Source organism: Meleagris gallopavo, chromosome 10 (genome assembly GCF_905368555.1).
Source record: "Meleagris gallopavo chromosome 10, MGAL_WU_HG_1.1, whole genome shotgun sequence".
Classification (NCBI taxonomy): domain Eukaryota; kingdom Metazoa; phylum Chordata; class Aves; order Galliformes; family Phasianidae; genus Meleagris; species Meleagris gallopavo.
In genome coordinates, this window is record NC_139413.1 from 18473419 (window position 1) to 18489639 (window position 16221).

General features: G+C 36.7%; 1 protein-coding gene across 3 annotated transcripts in view; it reads left to right on the top strand.

Annotated features, from left to right (window-relative positions):
- ZZZ3 (zinc finger ZZ-type containing 3) overlaps positions 1–16221 on the top strand; it is a 56548-nt gene that overhangs the window by 8711 nt on the left and 31616 nt on the right. For all 3 annotated transcript variants that reach the window (XM_085231567.1, XM_085231569.1, XM_085231568.1), the window contains exon 2: positions 15728–15884. The gene's annotated coding sequence lies outside the window, so the exon portion shown is untranslated. The remainder of the gene's footprint in view (positions 1–15727; positions 15885–16221) is intronic.

Consider the following 16221-nt stretch of genomic DNA (forward strand, 5'->3'; position numbering starts at 1 on the left):
CCCAGAAGTGATTTTATTGAAGCTTCCTGTATTATATGAGGGTGGTTGTTTTTTTTGTTTTTCTGCTGTCAGAATTCTGAATGTAGAGAGGGAATGTTTGACCTGAGAAGTTCTCATAAAAAGAGTCAGGGGATTCTCTGTGAGAATCAGCAGAGCTCTGGGAGGGTTTAGTCTGTCATATTCTTGGTACCCTTTTCAGGCTTGGTTCATGTGTCACTATGGCTTTCTTATACGATGTGTACCAGGTGATCATGTGGACATTTCTTCTTGTCCTGTCTGTTCTCTCAGCAGGCCTGATTTGCAGAAGTAATATGAGCTGAATTATAAGGTTTTACATATCCTCCCTCAAATGGCTCCTTTTCTACATACAAGCAATCCCTGCAGCTTCATTAGCGGATTAGCTGGTGCTGCTGCTTTAAAACAACATTTCTTTTTCTTACACTTCTACTGTTGTACTACTTCTGTGTGAAGTCTGATGACTGTTTCATTTCGACTCTCACCGACTATTTTCCATACTGAAAAGATGTTGAAAAGAGCCCAAGGGTTTGAATCAGTTACAAATAAGAATGCAGAAAGACTTATTTCTTTTTCTCTGTTGCCTTCTTTGTGTACCTCAGGTTCTGTCAGTGAAAACATGCATCAACTGAATTATAGTTGTTTTCGAAAGAACTTTAACAGTTTTGTATTCAAACCAACTGTAAAGCAGAATGAGAATAAAGTGAAGTAAAGCAGATTCTCTGACCCCTGCTTGGCAGAAGCAGATGTGGAGAATGCTTCCCCCCAGGGAGTTCTCAACTCCAGTATAATGTAGGTTATAGCTGGTCAATACAGATAGAAACCGTAAGGTTGTTGAGCTGCTTTCTGTGCATCAGTTATCAAATATTTGTATTCTCATCATGGAAACTTGGAGTTCTGAGTTGAACGAAGTAACTGTGCTCCTTACGCTTGTAAAGAGCTAAGGATAAGGGGCAGCCTGTGAGAAGGGCTTCACATTACAGCTAACCTGATCCAGTGGCTATCTGTCACCAACATACGTAGGTCTGACCCCTGCTTTCTGGTAGCACCTGTGCTTGTCTGACCATTACTGTAAGCCTGTTCAGGGAGCTAAACCAGCAGAAAAATAATGGCTCTTTTGTAGGGTTTGTATTTTCTAAATCAGCTCATTGTGAGATCAAATTGAATACTAAGGCAAAATGCATAGGAAAAATCAGGATGGTGCGTCAGGGTCATGGGGAGTGGGATTGCTTCTGTTTGTAGATTAAATCACTTAACTGTAAAATGAAACCTCACCTGGGAAGTCTTGTTGAAAAATTAAATAGAGAATGACTGAAGGCTTACCAGAGTATATGTCAGCTCTTTTGGTAAGGAGTGAGATGATAGGTGGGTGCAGCGTTGTGTGCTGTATTAGGAAGATAGTGGGGAAGTGGAGACTGGGATACAGCAAAGTGGAGACTAGGATACAGCAATAAACTAGGAAAATGCTCTTTGGAATAGCATCTAAGTAGATACAGGTGGAGCAGGGGTAGAAAAAAGAGAGTTGCATTAATTCAGATACAGAACGATCCTCATGGAAGTTACCTGCTTGGCACAACAAGGGAAATCTGTTTAAATTAAGACATATTCTGGTAGGAGCTCAGCTAAAAAAAAAAAAAAAAAAAAAAAAAAAAAAAAGTGTTTGAATCATAGCATCCACTGTTGATGAAAATGCCGTCTTCTGTGTAGTCTCCTGGACTGGCCAAATGTATTTTTAATTATTCTGCTAACTTGCATGTATGCTTACAGTTTCACTTTTTCAGTTTAAATCATAGATGCCATAGGTTGCTCTTCCTCTCAACGAAGAGTGAATAAAAATGTTTCTAGTGTTTCCTCAATTAAGCAAGGGCGATCCAAACAGTCTGCATGTAGCATTCCTAGGGGGAAGCAGCACCCACCTCACTTGTCAAATCCAGGGGGATTTGTCAGTCATGGGACTTGAAATTTATCAACAGTCCAAACATTTTACAAGCCCGCTGGGGAAAGTTTGGTAGTGTTTGTGTTAATAGAGCATTAATTTCATTGCAAATAGTGATTAGAAATTTTAATGTCAAAGTTTAGTGTATGACTCATTGAACTGATTATATATGCTCTTCCTGTAGTTCCCATAGACATAATTGTAAAAAAGAGAATTTAACCTGTACTTTGTTGAGAGAATGCATGTATTCCTTTGGACAGTGCATTAAATGTTTTCATGACGGCATTAAAGATTTGTTTTTTTTCTTTTCTGTGCTGTACAAAATCTGCAGGTGTATGAAATGTTAGCATACGGTTAGAACTGTTCAATCGAATACTTCTAGAGCAGTGATATGTTGATAACATTATTTCAGTGATGACAGAAAAAAAATCATGATAATAGTCTGGAGCTGATAGAAGTCTGATGACTTGATTTCATCACTGTCTAGAGGCAGAGTTATAGAAAGATCTCACAGAACTGAATGAGGGATAAAATAGAAGCAGAATCTCATTTTCAGAAATGTGAGGTAATGCATAAGAGTGTAAAAAAGACCTCCCTGACTTTAAGTCAGCTATTACTGCTCCGAAAAGTGTTCTGATAGATGCTTTTGTAAAAACATAACTCAGTTTTCACAAACTGTCAAAAAAAAAAGTAAGTTGTGTTGACTGTTACTGGGGAGGGTTCATAACATAAAACATTACTGTTCTGTGGTAAAAAATAAAAATAAAAAATCCATGGCATATAATACAGCCCATTCTTTGAATGTTTTATTCAGCACTGATCCATCTGCCAGGCTTATCATGGAAAAGTGCAGCAAGAATGATCAGAGGCTTGGGACAGTTTCTCTGTGCAGAACAGCAGGGCGATAAGCCAAATAAAATATCCATTAATTCTGTGAACAAACAGCAGGTAAATCTCAGGTCTGCTATGGCCTGTATGATCATTGTATTTCAGTACCTCTTGTGTTTCTAGATACAGTAAAACTAGTTATTAAAGGTCTGGGATTTTCACATTTTTTCTTCTCATGTTATCAAGGAAGGAACGTAATTAATTGCTTATTGCCATAGGAGAGAATATGTCACTGAGTTATGAGCACTTTGTGTATTCAAGGTATAGCAAAAGCTGCTCTTAGGAGCTATATTCTTCCTGTGTTTCTGTTTCCTCTTTTATGATTGCAGCATTATGCTGTAGGTAATACAGTTATTCATAGAGAAGTGCTTTAGTATTAGACAATAATTGTAGATGTTCTGTAAGAACTGGCAGTCAGGGTTTTGGTTATATTTTAAATCATAAAGCTAAGCAGTTTTATGGATGGCATGTAAATTAAATTTGTCAGGTTAATCCTTGCTTAATACTTGATGTCAGCTCTTCAGAGGCACTAAGAAAGGAATAAGCATAGCACTTGGTTTGACATAGCTCTCTTAAATTTCTTACAGTAGTTTGAAAAACACTGCTTTAGAAAGGATCAGAAGGGCTTTTCTGGGACATCACTGGCAAATAATAAACTGTACGCAGTTTATTATTAAAAGAGAGCAACATAGTCTTCTGCTTGATATCTTTTCTGTGTAAATGCAAATGTGAATATGTATGTCAAATTGAATGAAAGTGACTTCTGTCTTTGTTATTGAGTTTTCAAATTCATACTGTAGAGATTCCAAGCTGTCTGTGGCAGATTCAGAGAGCTGCTGATCACATTGTTTTCAGTCTCGTAAGAAATAAGCATTTTAACTAACTGAATGTGCGTAACCGAATGATTCACTGGGACAACAATAAGAAAATTTCCTCTTTACAACGTATTTGTACAAGTTAGTCTAAGTTCAACCTAAATAATTTCCCAGTTTAGTCTAAGATTTCTGCAGTTTCTTAAGATGGGGCTTTGTGCGCAATGAGTGAGACAGTCAAGTGTGTGTAGTGCGGGGGCAAAGGCCGTACATGAGAGCAGGAACTTAACTGCAAGCACACATTTGCGTTGGTGTGATGGATTAGCCATTTAGGGAATGTATCTGAACTCTGACAATCCGTTTGCCTTTGCTTAGGATAGATACGGAAACTATATAATTCACACTCTTTGACCTGGCTGCTGACAGCTCCTTCCTGTTGCCTGAGTCTGGTAAAATATGCTAAAGGTTGACTGTAGCTCTTCCCCTTTGTTGTGCTTTGAGAAACTCTCAAGTGGCTGAATCTGGAATTTGAATCACCTTTTTATATTTCTTCAGGCATTTTACCATGCTGTTACATGGTAATTGTGAGGATAAACATCATCTTTCTTTCTTGCAAACTCGTATTATTAAGAACTGTAGACAGTATATTCAGACATACTTGTATATAAGGTTAAATTCTTGAATTGTTATCTTACTGGAGTGTGATCATAATTTGCACAATTGAATTAAAAATAGATGAAATGGGAAAACAATAAAATACTACTCTAGTCATGAGTTTTGTCATCTTGAGACAAAGGCTGAAAGTCAAACCTGTCAGAAATGAGTTTCAGGAAAATACAATGAGAAAAGCCAAGGTGTCATTTAAAACCTTGAGGTCTTGCTTTCTATTAGAGGAGATAAAACTGAAAGCATAAAATAAAATTACTGGTGCTCACTGCATTCATTTGAAATGTCTTTGCCATTGTAGCATAGGTATACTTTGTTTATGCAGCAGCTTTCCATCCTTGATAATACTATGGATCTTTTCTTCTTTATTCCTGAAAAAATGTATATAGATGAAGTCAAAAAGTAAAGCTGATGGTAAAACTGAGTAAAACAGAAAAGTGTCCCTGTATGTTAAAATGGAAATTGTCATGTGCCTGTATTGAATAGCTAATTTTTCATCATTACTTCTTCCTTTTTGCCAGATTATGGATCTTGATATCTATTTAGAAAAAAAAAAAAAAGAAACATCAGATTTCTCTTTTACTAACACACCCGGTGTGTTAGCTTGAATGCTAACAAAGTATGGGAGCTCAAGGAAAGACAGGGAAAACTTACGGAAGAGAAATGCACTGAAATTTATTACACAGGCAGAAGTGACACGTGGCTTGGGAGGACTCTGAACTGACAGTAGTTGGAAGTGGGAAAGGCGTTGTGTTTTCGGTTCTTCCCTAGGCCTCTGCTTGCACCTGTTGCTGGAGACAAGGTACGGACTGCACAGGCCTTTGATCTATCTCAGTGTGAGGAAAGATGTTTCAAATTAAGAAAGTTTAAAAGAATAGACTTGCTTCTAAAGAAGTGAAGTTTTCGAAGTGGGTAGTCAGTTAACATAAAAGGGAACTGGATACCTGTGTGCACAGATAACAGACATGTTCATGTGCTTAGACATTAAGAGGCAAGTCTTTTTTGCTCTACTGTAAATGTAGTACAGTTTCTCAGTATGTGAAACTGGTGGTGTGTATTTAGAAAGTGCATGATAAAGTATTGAAAGTATTTATAAAGTGGGAAGGAATAATACAGTTGGGAGGAATTTGGGACTTTGTAGGCAGTCTTTCATTTTATGCTTGAGCAACGAGCAGAATTTTGAAAGTGAATTTCCCTTTGCAGGTACAGGAATTAATAAACTGGGTATTGCAAAGCAAAATAACTCTGGAGAACAATAATAATTAAAGCAGAATACTTGGGTATTCCTTGTACACAAAGTTGAGAAAAGCAAACAGGAAGAACACTGAGGGAATAAACTGTATTTCAGAAACATGTTGGCAGTTTAATGGTAGGTTTAGAAAAACAGTATAAAATCTTAGAAAGGCTTAGAAATGCATTTTTTAATCTATAAAATGTATCTATTTTGCAAGTTAATAAGCTACCAGGGGAAAAAAAAACAACTGATAAAAAAATGGTCGTATTGTGCAAAAACTTTACTCTGTTGGCTGAGCCGTTCATGGTAGCTGATTTCATACTGAGATTGAAGCAGAACAAAAAGACTGAGATGTTAAATGTGAGTGCATTCCAGACAAACTTTTTATGTGTTTCCAATTAATACTGTGAGCAGAGGCAAGGCAGAACACAGAAAATTCAGGAAATTAAACACAGTGTGTTATTCATCAGTTGAATGTACTGGTCTACCAAGACTTTGAGCAGAGCAAGAGAAAGCAAAATTGCAGTCAAGCTAAACAAAATTACACTGCTCATAGCCTATTGAAGTTATGTATGTTAGAATAAGAAAGGAAAATAGACTTCTGTTGTACAATTAAATCAAGGAAATTCTGATTAGCTATGCTATCAGGAAGCAGTTGGATGTAGACAGAAGCAGCTACACAAAGTAATGTATTAGCTGAACTGGAACCACTCCTATTTTGTGTGTCTGTGTGTAAAATCAGGACCAATTCAGAATTGAGAAGAAAGGATATGTAATAATGTTCATACTGAAAGGTTTTTCTGTGACCAAATGTGGAGCAGCAATGAAACAAGAAGTGACTGGTCAGTGTAAGAGCTTTAAAAATGCAGTTACTAATGCACTTAAAATACCTTCAAATTCTTTTTGGTGGAAATTTCAGGAATCCATGTAGACTGAAATACGCACAGTGGTCTTACTCAGGAGGCTTTTGTTGAGTCCTGAGCAAGGATGAGAATGTCGAACTGTAGATGGCTATGAAATCTGTCTGCTTAATAAACTAATTGTCAGTTGCAGAACAGGATTTCAATTTAATAGTAAGATGCTGTTTATAAGAGCTGGTATCTGTTGTTCTGTCAGGATGGTTGAGCACTGAGAGAAAATGTCTTTGTTTTGTGGCACTCTTGGGGCTACTGAAGTGAGCCAGGCTTGTTCTCAGGGTAACTGATACGTTCAGCTCATGAAGAACATTACTTTGAAAGACTATTTGCAAAGGCAAAGCTGTTGTATTTAGTTAAGTGTGGTCTGCAGTTGTGATTTGTATTAGACCAAACAACAGGAGGCAATGAAAGTAAATTCTGTTCTATCTGTAAGGCTAGAGTAAAAAGATTTTTTGCCATAAATCACTATTTTGAGAACTGCACAGAGACGTATCAGTGAAGTGTTTGAGCAGATGCACTGTCTCAGACTGTTTCTGCGGAAAACAGACATTTCTGTGCTTGCTGTGGGCCACGGACTTGACTTTGTATATTTGATTGCACTCTACAATTTGCTTAATCATAAAGTAGAATCATGGAATCACCGAATGTTTTGGGTTGGAAGGGACCTCAAAGACCATCGAGTTCCAACCCCCTGCTATGGTCAGGGACACTCTCCCAGCTCAGGCTGCTCAGGGCCTCATCCAGCCTAGCTTTGAGCACCTCCAAGGTTGTGGCACCCACAGCATCTATAGGCAGTACGCACCAGTGCCTCACTGTCCTCATAGTGAAGAATTTGTTCTTATATCCAGTCTAAATCCTTCTTCTTTTAGTTTAAAGCCATTATCTTCAGTCCTTTTACTACACAGTCCTGTAAAAAGCCACACTCCAACTTCCTTAAAGGGCCTTTAGGTTGCATGCCTCATGCTCCCATTTTCCAAATATTCTGGTTTGGTATTTGCCTTAACATTTGTTGCAGTGGCACTTTCAATCACAACACATGGAGAATACCTGATTGTGAGTATGTATTACTGCTCTGTCTTGTACTTCTGTCTTTGTCATTATGGAGCTTTCTGAGGCTTACGTAGCTGGTGCTGTAGTAGTCTTTATTAAAAATGTATATATTTACTGATGTGTGCCAACATGCCTTTGACTGAAAATTGTTTGGGATCAAAATACACAGTTTTGTGCAGTACAAGCATTACAGTGTACTTCATAAAGTAGCATGCTTGCAATTATTTTGAAAGTGAATCAGAGTGGCATTTCTAATGTTGTACTCTGTACATATGAGCAGTGGTGCGACAACTTGCCTTTGGGCTTTTAAGGAAGTCAGACAGCACTGTTTTTCTTCAACTTCCTTTTCAAAAATAAACCATTAACACTATTATTAACTTCTTGATGACTTCTATCAATAGCAGGGAAATTTGGGAAATAATATCTTGTTATGTGTTTAGTATTTTTTTTGTGTTATAAAAATAACAGAAAATAAAACACATTTTTCTTATTTGCTTTATTGATGTGTAAATATGCGGTTAAGAAATTCAGTACTATTGGAGTCTATTTTACTGGAATAATATTTTGATAAAAGGTTATTATAACCAAATTGCTGCTACTAATTTTTTTAATGAGCTGCTTTCCAAAAATCCATTTAATCTATTGTATCTGAGATATTAATCGCATAGGTGGTTTTCTTTGGGTAACAGCAAATTTATTTAGCAGCTGAAAGGTTTCACAAGAAAAGTAGTGAGTTTCATTGGAATGATATTGTGGAATAGATAAATGGAGTGGGAAGGATATTCAGTGATAACCAAGAAACGTGGTTGAGTGTATGATTTTTTTTAAATAGTACATTGAAGTTAATGGTGTAGTCTGTTTTTAATTTTCTTGACAAGTTAATGGTATTAGACATCAATTGCTAAACTTACCAATCAATAAAATAAGAATATTTAGTTAAGGCTACTGTTCTTAATCATGCTGAATGCAATTTTTTATTTATTTGCAAATTTGTATTAAATGACTTTATTGTAGTTGAACTTTTCATGCATTTTTCCTGTAAATTAAAATGAAGCAGTAGTAGATATACTAAAGTGTGGAATCTAGTTTATTGTTCCTGTGGCTTTGGTAGCACTTCACAGAGCTCACATCTTTTCATTTGATCCATTTAGACACATCTAAAAGATAAAAGAGATGCTGATGCTTTCATCTTTGAGCTATTGTTAGAGTTGGATTCATTCCTTAATACAGTTCTACAACTATTTGTGTTTACAGAGTTGTCACAAATATATGTGGCAAATCCTCTGGGTGATGTGCTGAGGTGCTGTGTGTGCAGCTGTGAGTGGGTGAGTTCCCAGGTTCTGGGAGGCCTCCTTGTCTGCTCCCAGTTGGTCCCAGTTCTGGATTTTTTTCCACTCTGTTGTAAGCTTTCTGTCTTCTACAAGTTCTTGGAGATTTCCAGTCTCTTCCTCCCCCAGATGTCAATATCCACTTGCTTTGTTGATCTAACTGCTCTCCTTCCCTGTCTGTTTATATTCCCCTTAGCTTACTTTCATCCCACTTCCACCAAGCATGGAGATAGAAAAATTCCTTGAACAAAAGGTCAGCAGTCTCTTAACCAGTAGGAGGGTTGGTTTGTGTTTGTTTGTTTTTTCTTCTGTATTTGTGCACAGAAATGACTAATTATTTTGACTGAAAATTGAGGTGAAAGGCAGCAGGATGGGAATAGCAGTCCAAGGCAGATGCCTCAGTATGTGATTTCAGCTCAAAATCTAATTTGGCCAAGATACAAGAAAGCTGAAAGCGGTTTAGGGCTTGTCTATAAGGAGAAGAAATCTGATAGAGTGCTTTCTTGAGTTCTGCTGTGTAGTTAACACCTGCATAATTTATACTTGCTTTTATATAAATTGGCAACCTTATCTTAGGATTTGCCTAGGAAAGGGATTATGCCTTTGTCATATCTGTCCTCCTTAACGCGGGTAGCAGCCTTTGGATAAACTACTGCAGACTGGAAGAATTACAAAGGGACAGATGGGCATTGCTAGTCATTCACATATAACTTGCTGTTTTGACCTTTATTTTGTGGTTTAGAAATGAAGGTTCAATGTAAAACAGTGCAAAAAAAAAAAAAAAAAAAAAAGCTGCTTATATGGTAGAGGAGGTTAAGCTCTTGTTTGTTTTCGCGCATTCTGTAATTTAAATACTAGATGCAGCTTATTCTTTTTCAATTTTTTTCAATAGTTTGTTTTCAGAAAGAACTGTAAACATTTTTTTCAGTAAGATTCTTCCTAATGATTTATTTTTTCAGTCTCGTCTAAGAATAGGTTTGTCTGTCCTTGTGAACCCTTCTATTCTGAGAAAGAAAATGAGCATATTCATCTATTCACTAGTTGGTTCCCAGTTTAGGGTGTTTTTGGTAAGCCTCTCCCCTGCTGGTTTGAAGTGAGACAAGGTTGTTATGTTTTTTTTACACTTGTAAGTATTTTTTTTCCTTTATTTCATCTTGCTGTCCTGCTACTGGGTATGAGTAAATAGAAGTGTTATTTGACCTTATATAATGTAATTTTGTGTCAGAGTTGGCTTACCTCTGAGAATAATTCCAAACTGTGAGACCTTATGACATGTATTTATTTTTACTCTTGCTTCTTTTAGACTTACATTATAGCTTTATGCATCTTATTGTTATATATTATTTGTGGGTGTAGATTGTTTGCTTGTGTTTGATACAGTGTAAATCAGAAAAATATAATGAGTTCTTCTGGAAACTAATTTCTTGTTAACGTAGTTATTTGTGGGAAGAGATGCTGGCATACTTAGTTTTGATAGACTGGTGAAAATAATTTGTTAAATGGAATTGATCCCTAATTTGATAATACCGCTTTGCTAGGAGTTGAAAAGCTTTATTTTTGAAGAGAAACTGAAGTCCTGATAATGTGAGGTCAGTGAAGGTTCTCTTCTGTTCAAGATAGTTTTTGTCTTGGGCAAATACTTCTGTAAGTGATTAGATTCTGTTTACATGAATAGCTCCTGTGTTTTTCATTTGATACAATAAACTTCATTTTTAAAAATGTTCTAAATAACACGCTGCTGCTTTACAGGGAATTTAAGAGTTGCTGTTTTATAGCACAGAAGTGCCACAGTTGTATTTATTAGTTTAGGTGATCCTTTAGTATTCTTCTGAGATGCGCTGTATCTCACCTGTGCTATGCAAGCTTAAAATTTATAGTTTGATTGCTTTTTCTGTCTCTGAATCTGTGTTTTGGAATGTATAGATGATGAGGAGAAGGCAAGTAGTATAATCATGGGAATCATGTAGCCAGTGAGAACACAAAAGCCTATTCAGGATGCTCTTCATGTAATTTTCTGTGGAGAATGCAAAATCATAAGATGTAGCAGCACTCCTCCCACAAACAAATACTGAGACCTGCTACTAGTGGTCAAGATTGCATGCATCTGTAATGCGTGGGTACAGCAGTTGGTTAAAAATTTCTAACCTGCATGTATGTATGGGAACTGCTGAATCACGGCCTGAACCTCTGATCACCTGAGGTGAGCAATGAGTCAGCCACGGGAGCACAGGTGAAGGCAAATCACCTGTGCTGCTGGAAGGGGTGGAGCCTGGCTCCACCTCTCCTAGACCCATTGAAGAGCTGACTGCCAGTGGGGAAGGATCTCTTCTGTAGATTGTTTCTGCTTTGGTATAATAACTGCATAGCCAAGCTCTCTGGTATACCTCATAACTATAACATCTGTACATTCATTGATTGTATAACGTAATTGACAGTATTCACAGAAATCTGTGATAAATGTTATGCTTTTTTAAACCGCTTTAGTGTAGAAGACTGAGTTATATATGCTTGGTCTGATTAAACTTAGCTTTTGTCAATTCTGTTTTGTATCTTGACAGAAGATTTAGGAATGAGATTTGTGAAAGGCCACTTCTGGCAACCAGTGGGAAGCTCTTGGCGTATTGCTCTGTCCTAAGGTGTGAATAGTGGCCGGTGATCCAAAGTGATTTCTGAGAGATTCTGAAGAAAAGAGACAACATTTATAGGTTGAGAAATATGGCAGAGTTTTCTCTACTCTTGTGAAAAAGTCACTTATTTTAATAGTTCCATACACTGTAGCAGCAGGCTAAAAAAATATTAGGTCAGTGAAAGTAGTGTTTCAAAATTAGGGAAGTAAATTGGAACGAGATACAGAATTATCAGGTGGCCATTGTGTCAAACTCACCAAGTTATACACAGTCTTAAACTCTGAAGTCACACCATATTTCTTTCATTGGTCTGGATTTTCTCGTTTTCTTTTCCTTCCCAGAAAATGTTCTGCATTTTGGTATTAAAGAGATATGTGCCAAGGGGATGCTTCTTCTGAAGTGTTAGAAACTGAAAAAGATAATGTAAAATCTGGCAGTTTTTTTTTTTTTTATTAAAATACAATGCTTTGAAAAAGGATATACATTAAGGACTCTCAGGTTTCGATGACAGAAAGAAATGTGATCAAAGGGTCTTAGAAGTGAAATAGAAAATTCTGCAGTCTTCCTTTGAGGCAATGGCAGGCAAGATTCCACACATCTGAAGCAGAAGGAAAGTGAAACAGGAGAGGATGGTTATGTATATGTCACATTTGTTCATGTAAATGGTAACTAAACAAATAATGGATTTTGTTTCTGAAGTCATTTTGGAATTTACTGCAGCATGGGACTTGAGAGCCCTGCTGCTAGTAGGAATCTACAGTTGTAATATCCAAGCTGTTGAAAAAGTTTTGATCTTTTGCAGCTTTTTGTTATGCTCTGCCACCCAGGCATGAGTTGTCTAGTTCTTTGCTTTTTAAGATATTGTATATAATGTTAATGTATTCAAATATATAAAGCACCACCACACAATAATAGTAGAAGCTTATGTTGCTTTGCTCCTTTTGGGGCCTGTTTGCTGATGTAGCCCATGTGTTCTCGTATTGACCTCTTTTCACTAATATTGCTTTTCTTGCTTAGCTCTACGTTGAACATACTTTCTCTGTAGTTCTTGGGTTTCCTTTAACCTATTGGCTTGTACTATGATCCCACATTCCAAGTACTGGTGTAACTCAGTTAGGAAATGGTTTATTCTACGTGTGTCGGGAGAAATTCCTTCATTCTGCTTTCCTCAGCTGTCAGTACCCATCTATGTATAAATTTGTGTCTTCTGTTGCTGGAGGTTTTCATACCCACAGCTTGCACCTTTACTAAACAGGATTCTGGTTAATTTAAATAATAATGATCTAACCAGAATTTGTATCAGTGGAGTCCACATAAATCTGTGTAACCCTTCAAAGGTTTTCAAATATTAAAACATATATCCTGAAATGCCATTCCGTGTTCTTATCAAATCATTAACTGTACATAAAGTCTATTAATTTCTGTGAGCAAACTAGAGTCTTGCTGTGTCCAAGTGCTGCACTGATTAATGTATGACCATTCCTTGTGAGGTTTCAGTAGCAGCACTTGCTGTCTGACTTCTTACCCATCCTTCCCACTAAGGGACAAATTCAGTCTTTTTCTTACTTTAAAGCCTTGTCTCCATCTTCATGATATTCCGCATTCGTCTGTGACTTCTCACTCCTTCATTCTAGTAAACTGCACGTACCAGGCTGTGATGTTTCTTAGCTGATTCTCAGCCTTTAGAGTTTAAGTCTTCATTGCGGTATTCCCTTCGTTAAAAATTGATTTCACTCTCTGAAGAAAAGCTTGAACCTAAAATCATATTAAGGTTCTCTTTCCACACATTTTTCCAAGAGTGGTGTCCAAAACATTAAATTATGATTCCATCGAATTTGTAGCCGTAGAAGAGATAGCTGTTCAAGGTGAAAAAGAAGTTATGCTGTTCGAGAAATATAAATAATTTATATTCAAGTCATTTTTTTGTTTTCTAGTTTTTAAGCAGCAATTGAGGTGCAGACATTTCAGTGTGCCTTGCTTGTTTAAAATTTTACTTCCTGCCACCCCCAGCAGATTTAAAAAAAAAATAAAAAATCCCAAAAACTTTTTTGTTCCCCACAGTTTCTCCTCGTGATATTTGTGTTCTTTTTGCTGTTCGAAAAGTCCTCTTTTCCTCCCCAAGGCAACAAGGCACAGCAGGGATGCTTTCCTTCCTGCAGTGAGTAAAACAGGGTTGTTTTAGAGGAAAGTAAATTGGAGGGGATATGAAATATGCAAATCTGTGGAAAGCCTGGTGTTGCTTGTTCAGCCATTCCTGAAACAAATTACACAAATCTATGGACTGGTAACTACGTTTTTTGAGATTAGGCCTTCTTCTGTTTGACTCAACAGTTGCATGTTGTCTCATGCTTTTCCTGTATTTTACCAAACTTAGTGAGCTATGGGATTTTTGTTGGGGTATGATGTTTGTTTTTTATAAGTCTGCCAAAACCTCTCTGCACTTTTGATACTTGGGTGTCTTTCCAGTCACTTAAAGGGATCTACAGAAGGACTTGTATATTGGCTTAAGTAACTGAGAATATCAGCAATATAAAAAACAAAAGGAACTTGACAAAGAAGGAGGCAAAAAAATAGTCTGTAGTCAGTGTGTAGTGGAGCTCCTGATGGGGTTCGTCTCTGACTGTTCTGGATGTGTTCCTGCTATGGTTAGATGGCAGCTGTTCCTTTTTCTTAACTCCGTTCAGTAGTTTGCCTATTGTGTTTTTAAATATGTTTCCTTGCCTTCTTGTTTCTCCGTTCTGTATTTGTCTTTTGTTTTGACAATTCCCTACTGTTTGTTAAATTCAGAAGTTCAACTGAATAATTGAAATCTCATTTGATTTTGTTATCTAGATAGAAGAATTGGTGATACTTATGTGATATCACTGTAGAGGTATCTTTCATTATTTAATTTCACTGTAACTAGAAACAATTCTGTATATGCAAATAGATGCTTATTTTTATTTGTATATATGAATAGATACTCTTCTGCACTTCCTTTGATGAATTTGGATGTCAGGGGGAAATTTTGGATGTCAGGGGGAAATTCTTCACAGAGAGAGTGATGAGGTACTGGAACAGCTGCCCAGAGAGGTTGTGGATGCCCCGTCCATCCCTGGAGGTGTTCAAGGGCAGATTGGATGGGGCCCTGGGCAGCCTGGTCTAGTATTAAATGGGGAGGTTGCTGGCCCTGCCTGTGGGGGGGCAGTTGGAGATCCATGATCCCTGAGATCCCTTCCAACCCTGGCTATTCTGTGATTCTGTGAATTTGTTTTGAATTGTCAACTTCATAGGGAATTCATTTTATACTCTAACCAATAGAAATCATAATTAGGCTCAAAATGACAAATCTGTTTCACAAGGCTTTGTAATTTATAATCCAGATGTAATAATGGTGTAGAAAGAAAAATGGAGCAGCTTGTCAGCTTGTGGTTTGCACTGTGAAGTTTCTGCTTTGTATGAAAAGAAGTTTATTTTTATGAAGTCAATAGAATATGAAGAAAAATTCAGTAGTCTCTGTTCTATTGTGAGCTATAGCATCTCCATAGTACTAGATTTCCTTAGATGTGATTCCAGGTTTTTTTATTAGTAGTTGTTGGGCATTGGCACTGGTGCCCAAATCTGAGAAAACCCAAAGTGCCAAAAATTTTTTGGATCATTAGATTTATTTCTGTCTTTCACTATCAGAATTGGTTCACTTCTACTGTTAAGAAGGTAGTATATGGTGATATTTTCTTTGTGAGGAAAATAAGTTCAGTGTGAACTCTGGGAAGTTGTTCACTTATAGTGTGCCTATTAAGGGTAATTCTGGGATTTGAAGTCATTGTAGATTTTGATTTTCTGCTCAGCTGATAAAAGTTAAATAGCAGAAATAATTATTTTTCACTATGTGTCTAGTTATATTTGACTATATATTTCAGAATTCGTTACAGTAAACTGTATTTTTTTACTACTTGCTTTCTTGTGTCTCTTGAAGTATGTTTTGAGGATTGAACACATTCATGTGAGGCTCTGTTGTGAATTCATTTTCTTGCACATCTTCGGCGAGCTACTGAATCACTTAATCCAAGAAAGATATTTTACATTTGAAGCTTCAATTAGCATTTCACATTCTTAATTACTTTATAACATACTGTTCTATATGTGGGGCACTCTTAAAGCTGGTAATTGCTTCTTAAAAAAAAGAGCTCCTACTCTCTATTAAATACTGTGGCATCTTTTTCTTAATTTTAATGAAGTAATTTAAATGTTTTCCTTTTCTCCTTTTCTCAACAGTTCTCAAAACCTTGTTAATGTGATGGCTTAAACTAGTAAAAAGGCATTTGGATAACATCATGGATGTCAGCAATGGTGTGCGATATTACTAAAGTGGCACAGTGAGAGTCTGCTGTGTGAAACATCAGAAGTTTATATTTCTTCTAATTTTGCAATGGTAAGATTTTTATTTTGTTGTAAGTAATAGATTGTTCTGTAAGGTTTATTTTCTTAGAAAGTAACAGCAAAACAATATTTTTGTCTTGTCAGAAATTAGAAATAATATACAAGTTTGACAGTAAGGACTTGCCAAAATGTACATTGGCATTTGTATTTATTATACTATAGTGAACATCAGTTACTAATCCTCAAGTATACTGGTAGAGCAATGTAGGTGGAGTGGAGTATCTAAATGACCTTCTCTTTCATGTTTGTATTTGTCCACAAATGAGAATGCACTCTAGAAAGCAGCAAGCTTGTATGTTAAAAGGGAGTATATAAGGGCCAGTTCATGC